Source organism: Aulonocara stuartgranti (assembly GCF_965226115.1).
Source record: "Aulonocara stuartgranti genome assembly, chromosome: 10".
Taxonomy (NCBI): Eukaryota; Metazoa; Chordata; class Actinopteri; order Cichliformes; family Cichlidae; genus Aulonocara; species Aulonocara stuartgranti.
The window spans coordinates 26,259,663-26,267,769 of NC_138946.1; positions in this window are offsets into that span (position 1 = coordinate 26,259,663).

The window sequence follows — 8,107 nt, forward strand, 5'->3', positions numbered from 1 at the left end:
GGAGGCAGAGTGATGTTTTGGGTAATGTTCTACAGGTAAGTGTTGGGTCATGCCATTCATGTGACAGTAGCTTTGACATGTACCAGCCTAACTAAGCATTGATGTACAACACACACACCCTTTCATGGTAACGGTAGTCTCTGATGGGTGTGGCCTCTGTCAGCATGATAAGGCTCTCAGTTACAAAGCACAAGTGGTTCAGGAATGGTTTGAGGAGCAGGACAACGAGTTTGAGGTGTTGACTTGACCTCCAAATTCCCCAGATCTCATTCCAATCGAGCATCTGTGGGATATGCTGGACAAACAGCTTTAATCTATGTTGGCCCCACCTCTCAACTTACAGGACTTAAAGGATCTGTTGCTATCATATCAGCAATCATATCAGCAAAAGGGGGGACCAACAAATTCTTTTTGTGTCTCAGTTTGGATATTTGAGAAGGTGCCAGGTTCCACAGCTGAAAATACTGAATTCTCTGATGTCTTTTAACTTTGATTCGCTTACACTGAAACTCCCACTCGTCTTGCATGTCCTTGTGTGGTGTCTTCTCAGAATAAGAAATTGACAAGAAGAGTTTAACAGCCTCATTTGCTGTCAGAAAAATTGCCATCAAAACGACAGTGTTTGATGTCCAGAGCCACTGTCAACAAACAGCCATATCACAGCACAGTGTATTCCAGATGTGATACGGTATCATCAAAAAACACATCTACAAAGTATCGCTGCCCTGATAAAAGAATGTCCATGTCATTTTTAATGCAATAAAAAAGCCCCCCCCCAAAAAAAATCAGTTTTGCTGCCTCTGAAGCCGCTGCGAGCGCTAATGAGAACTGTAACCCGCCGTGCATGAGTAGCAGCAAACGCATTTTCATTGGTTAATGCTGGCGTGCAGAGGTCTGTAATCAGATAAAATTGATTTGTGTGAAATCTCAAGCAATTTGTCTCAATATCTGCTTTGGAGAAATGTCAGAGATTTGAAGGCAAGGTCACGCTCAAGGTCATTTTCATATCTCATCAGGAACATTTGTCATCAGCAGGTAACACAGTAACACAAGTGATAATAAATAAACTGGATAGTCGCAGCATCCTCAAATGGCTTTTTCAGAGGAGGAATACACCTACAGTGGTTCAAAGCACTGATTGAATTTATTGTAGTTACAGTTTAACAGCAGTATGAAGTCATGGTAATACATTAGAGAGTAAATCCGAGCCATCGCAGCAGTCTCTTGCCTTTTTATGTTTTTCTTCCCCCGTATGTGTGTCTGTGTGTTTAGTCGACGCATGCTCTTATCAATCTCTGCACAATAACAGAAAACAATTTGCTAATGTTTTGAAAATAGCTTTCCCCATCCTGTGCTCCAGCATTGAGAGATGTATGCACAATTTCATAAACACAATCAGTGCGCTGAATGGTGGCACTGATATTCTGAAAAAAAAAAAAAAATCTCATTATTGTTCCTGAGCTATGGAAAAGCAGTCAATGGCCCATATCACACAAAAAGCCCCCTCCCCACCTCCCCGTCCTCGTCTTTCTCCCTCCACCCTTCACACCAGCCCAGTGGCACACAAAGCTTAATTCCACCTAGAAGCAAACACTATGCGGCAGTTTGCTGAGAGAATATTAGAGATGACCTGAAAGAAATCATCGGCGGGACAGCTTGCATTTGCCACAGTTTTCTGAGGCTACGCCGGCGCTCCTGTCGTTCGGATCACGTGGACGTGCTGCTGTTGTCTTGTTCCGTCAGTGCAGCTGGACTGACTCATGTCTGATTTCAATCTGACACCTGTGTCACACATTCTGCCTCCATACATGGATTTCCAGTCCTTTGTAACTTACTCCGGCTTCCTCTCACTCATGTACAAGTGGCAAGAAGAGTGGAGGCCGAGCAGTGTGAGTAAACAGGAAACGAATGATCAGGGGCTTGTGGGATTATATGCAGAGTTAACTAATGGCCACACTTGAAGGGAGGTGGTGGTACGGTGGGGTGGGGGCCACGCTGTACATTGCGGAGATTGCTGATTGTGGACGGCTTTGTGATGGATGATGACAGCCTGCTGCATAATCACTTCAATGAGTCATAATAAGGGCAGGCATGTATGAAGTCTCTTCAACGTTGACTCTTAGAGCCCTTTTACATTACAGGCACAGTATACACACATATGTATTAAGAAATAGTCATAGTGGAATTTTAGCCATCATTTTTTTTTTCCTCTCATACTAACTTTTCCCTCGATACTTTAAAATATTACAAAGGCAGCTACTTTTATTTTAGACAATGTGAGGGGCCTGGGCCTTACGTTGCTGTTGGTTGTTAGCCTTTTTTTTCCCTTCCTCCTTTGTAGGTGCTTATAAAAGGCCCCTCCCATCTAATAAAGGAAATTACTTCACCTACTTGGAAGTCTGATTTGGTTTTCATTTACTTTGGTTTGCTTGCGTTGCAGTTAATCCTAAGTTGAGCCACATATTCTTTATAGGTCAGAAACTACAGCTAATACATTTTTTCTTTGTGAACTGTTGCTGTCTGGAACTCCCTTCTCTATGTTCTAAACAACCGTAAGAGATATTTATCATAAGATACCGAGAGGTGTTTGAACTGCTTGAAGATGTTTCAGCTCTCATCCAGGAGCCTTCTTCAGTGATCAGTCAGTCCTAACCAAGAATAACTAAATCAGTTATTTGTATATTCACCAAACCATAACCAGGCTACCAACCCTGCAGAGAAGGTCACATACACATACACGCACAGTGTAATGGATCACACTGTGTTAGGCTGTGCTTCTTTCTGTGTTTCTTTGAAACAGGGATTAGGGACTAACATTTATGTAGTCCATTCCCATAGTTTATAAACTACAGGGCACATTTTCCCTGTTGCTGTGACAGGACAGTAAACGGCATACTACTGTGCCGTCACCACAATGAATATACTGACTGAATGTAATTTTTTCTTTTGTCAAATAGAGACATATCACCTTTTTGTTTGTTTTTAAATAATGTATTTTCAATTATTTTAAAAAATCAAGTTTAGCTTTATGTTGCCTATGAGTAAAGGAGGTTTGACACTGTACATACCAACACTTTTAACCATATTTAGCTATGGCGTAAACCTGCTAAATATGAGCCCGTTAGGACTTGTAATATTGCTAGCATGCTGATGTTAGCATTTAGTTCAAAGCCCTACTGTGCCTAGCTACAGCCTCACAGAGCCGCTAGCATAGCTGTAGGCTCCTGGTCTCTTTACAACAGGTTCAAAATGTCAGTGAAGTAGCTTATTTGCTACCTAGAGAGTTTGCTATGCTCTGGGGATGTATCTAGGTGACACTTTTAAACTCTGCACCAGAGGAGCATGTCTTTGTTGCACACAAAGCTTTATTATCCTTTACTTTGAATTACAATGTTCTATATAGCTTTGGGAAATGAAAATGTGCTGGTGGCCCTAGAGGGCGGTGCCCATTAATCACATATTTTTCAAGTATGACACAGCTCTCAAGCACTGTAAAATAAAATCATAGAAAGAGTTCGAGTTAAAAAAAACAAAAAAAAAATAACATTCATCCCGAGTGTGCTATAGAAAGTATGAGCCATGCACTTTACTCCCAAATCATTTGAGCACTTGCAGCTTCCTGCACTGCTGCACATTCTCAGTGAGCACACTGGTGATGTTAATTAAACTCTACGAGGGTTCGGGGTGATCGCTGGAACCGGGCCTGCAGTAGCTGTTCTTTGAACCATGATGTACATCAGATCAGTGGCAAACTTTTGAAAGCACTTCAGGCAGACATTGGATAATTTAAGGTTTATGCTGATCATCACAGATCACTAAATGTCAGGGACTGTCTGGTCAGTGCTGATATATTCATACAAGAAAGCGGGAGATGCACTCAGATGATACACTGCCTCTGGTTCCTGTCCCTATCAAGAATGAGCAGCATGTAAGGACCCGTCTAAATGCGTGAGGGCTTTCAATAGAAAAATGGCTCTATGAAGCAGTCCTTGACTGATGGAGCTGAGAAATGTCATAAATCACACTTGTGCTGTAGTAACTTACAAAACCAAACCAGGAGCAACTGAGGAATAAAACTGCAAATTATAGAACCATTTTTCACAAATATAAGGCCGAGATGAGGGTAATAAATACACAATTACACATGGATTTAGTCAGATTTAACATTCTCAGCCACAGAGCAGATGGGTTTTAAAAAGCCCCGTTAAGACACAAATGTGTTTTAGATCCAATCTCTTCATGTCGTGGGTCACAAGAAAACTGGCCTGTAATATGACAAATCATTATCTGAGAATACTTGTGATATTTAAAGGTACTTTTTGCAATTACCTTCTTGAAAATATAACTGTACTTTTCACCACCAGGAGGCAGTGCATTACTATTGCAAACAAAGTATTGAAACATTTTAGGATATGTGCTGCTTTTGAACCCTTTTCTAACATCTTCAAGAGGCTTTTCTTTTATCAGGCCTCATTGTTCACAAGAACGTGTTCTTGATGACTTGCCTGGTTAAATCAAGGTTACATTGACTCACTGCACCATCTTGTGGTACAAATTGGTATTAAACAAAAGTACACCTCACTCCAGTTTATCTTTATTTTATATCGCTTCAATGGCATAGAAATAAAGACAAAAATATTAAAGGTGCTTTTTTAAAAGCACCTTTAATATCCCATATACTACCAATAATATGTTTCTAATACTCCTGTACTTTTATTCAAGTCACCAATAGTGGAAACAAAGCTGCTTTCTTTCTTTCTTTTTTGAAAAAGGGTCACTGAGCTCATCCTTTTTGCAGCAGTCCTGAGGTGAGAAGACATTCGGCATCTAGTTCACAAACACCTCAGCGCAGACGAATTGTTAATAGAAAGATCAAACCTTTTAGTGACCTTCCAGACCACTAGACAATCTCTCTGAGCACCAGTCCACTAACCATCAAGCCCCATGTTGCCTTCACGAAGTGCACAGTAATCAAGGTGAAATTGAAGGGGTGGCAGTAAACACCGGTTCAATTTTATGGACAGAATAGGGGGAGAAAAAAAAATGTGTGTACACGTGTTTGTGGTGAAAATACACCACCTGCAGTGTCAACAGCTTCCAGGGTCATCACAGCATTCGAAGAACTTCCAAATTTAACTCCCTCCACCAGACAAACATTTCAAACTACAGTACTGTGCAAAGGTTTTCAGGGGCTTTCAGAGAGTTTGGAAAGCTACTTTGTTTGATTTTTTTCCCACTTTTTTCCAAAGGGGATCTAAGCAGATTACATGCTCATGCAGAAAAAGTCCTATAGCATCTAGAAGTCATAACAGAAACTAAGAAATTTGTATTGAAACATCTAAGTCAAGGTCAAAGTTAAAATTTTATTACATTTTTTGTTCATTTAAATCAGATAAAGAAATATAGTTAAGAAAAAAAAATCTAAAAGCTGAGGTGCATGGCCTCTGTTCATAAAATCAAGAGGTGATTAAAATAAGCGTCTCATCTTGTGAAGCTCAGCTTGTGTGACTCAGTGTGTGCTAATCCTACTCCCACAAGGGGGCGTCTTTGAACAACAATCGGCAGCCTTGCTCACTGGTGATGTTGATGATGATGATGCAGCACCTAGAGACCTTTTGATCAAGCTGAGCTCATTAAGACCACATGGTTTCCACTAATGCTGTCCTTGCTAAACAGAGCGACTGTGGGAGTGACTGTGAGAGGAAGCGTTTCTAACATATGCTGTCAGAAGAAGCAGAGGAGCAGATGTCTGTGTGTCCTGGAAAACTTCCCATTTGATTTGCAGTTTCTTTAGCTGGTGCTGGCAGCTGAAGAGATGGTTCCACATAACTTTGCAAAGTTGCACAACTGTTTTTGGGTTGTTTTTAATTTAAAAGAAAAAAAAAAAGATTTTCCCGTCTCCAAAGCACTGACTTCTCAAATATTTTCTTTGTACTGTTCAAGGACCTATTTATTGGTGTCATTTGTCCACATGGCTTAGGTTTCATTTTACCTTGTGACACCCCATTTCCATCCCAGTGAAAGAAAACAAAGACACAGGAGGAACCAGTGAATAACTCTGTACTTTTAAATTCATTTGAAATAGCTCCTATGTGTGTTCATATGAGTGTAATTTATACCATACTGCATTATTGCATTTAGCAGCGGTTTAGCTAATTTCACCTGCAATATGTACTGTACTAGTTTATTTGCAGCAAGTCTTTGACACAATAAAAAGTAAAGTTTAATCCTCAAGTAATCAAGCTAATAGTTCTGACTAACATGACAGAGTGAGGCAACTTATGGCCTCATTATACTATACAGGAAAACATTTTGGGGCTCTGTTTGTGTCTATCATAGCTGCAGTACTGCGCAAAAGTCTAGAGCAGGGGTCAGCAACCTTTCACACCCAAAGAGCCATTTGAACCTGGTTTCCACGCAAACGAAAACACTGGGAGCCGCAAATACTTTTTGACATCTAAAATTAAGATAACACTGTATATATTGTTTTTTTTACCTTTATGCTTTGTGTGAACAACTAAGGTGTGTTGCTTATGAAATCCATGAAGTGCTACAGAGAAAGTTACAATTTATGTATATAATTAAGACATTTTGAACTCTTAAAGAAATATAACAAAAGGAAAGCTGAACTAAAATGATCCATGTAAACAAAAACGGGTGTGGTGGCGGCTCACACCAGATATTTTGCCTTTGGGGTTTTGGAGCCTTGACATGACTTATAAAACTAACTCACTCTATCTATCTGGGTAAATATAAATATAGATATAAATATAAATATTATTATAATAATAGGGGGGAAAAAAGCACCATGCTGCTAAAAAAATTAAAAATAGATATTTGCAAAATTCTGCCTAAATATGTATTTTACCTGGTTAATGTGTGTGGCAAGACGTGGTCTGCAGGGGAGGCGGACGCACCCTAGCGGCACCCGCAATCACGCCTCGCCACCTTCACGTCTGTGCCATCTATGCTGTTGTTGGTATGTGTCGGGCTGTGAGCTGAAAAGCTATAGCCGGCTGAATGCTTACAGCAACCGTGTATGAAAAGTGGTCAATAAAGAGATGCTGAAAAGCATGTTCATGCAAACATCGTCGGGTCTGCAGTGATATGTTTACAATGGGACTTCTGCTCCTGAACCTCTGTGCACAGCATCTGCAAATCGGGGCTGTACAAAGTCACTTTCATCTTTACGCAGGACTGTAAGCTGTCATCTATGAGGCGTGAGCGGTGTTTGTTTTTAAACATAGTTCACGGTGGAGAACAGCTGCTGACATAATGTGGATCCGAAGTTAATTGGCCTACCTGGGGTTGAAAGTCTCGATATATGCACAGCGTTTCGGCGAGCATACCAGTGTCCGCGAGTGTGACGCTTATTGGGAGCGATGAAAAAAAAATATATATATATATAAAATTGTATTTTTATATTTAAATATCACAATAATCTTCCAATTTAGAACTACAAGTTAAAATAAATAAATAAAAAGAACTAACATAAATAAAATACACTTCAGCTAAATACTTCTAATTTATTTTCCCAAACCACGCGGAGCCGCAGTGTAAAGACTAAAGAGCCGCATGCGGGACTTGCCTTTTATACAATACTTCAGTTTTTCCAAGCAAAATATGAAGAAATGAGAACTGATAGAAAATATTCTTACAAACAGAAAATGTATCACCTCCATCCAATATGTAGTAAAGTACCATATACACTCATCAGCCACTCTGTAAGTACACCTGTTCAACTGTTTGTTAGTACAACTACCTAATCAACCAACACTGCAGCAACTCCAACCATTTAGAAAGAGGCCAGAGACAATCAAGACGGCCTGCTGAAGTTTGAGGGATTTTCCCACAGAACGATCTCTAGAGTTTACAGAGAATGTCCCAAAAGAAACTAACCAGTGAGCAGCAGTTCTCTGTGGAACAATGTTTTGTTGATCAGAGGTCAGAGGAAAAAGGCCAGCGCATCAGATAGGAAGGCAACAGTAACTCAAGTAACCATTTGTTACAACCAAGGTATGCAGAAGAGCACGTGGGCAGCAGAGGACCACACTGGTTGCCAATCCGATCAGAATAGGAAAATGAGGCTGCAATTCACATAGGCTCA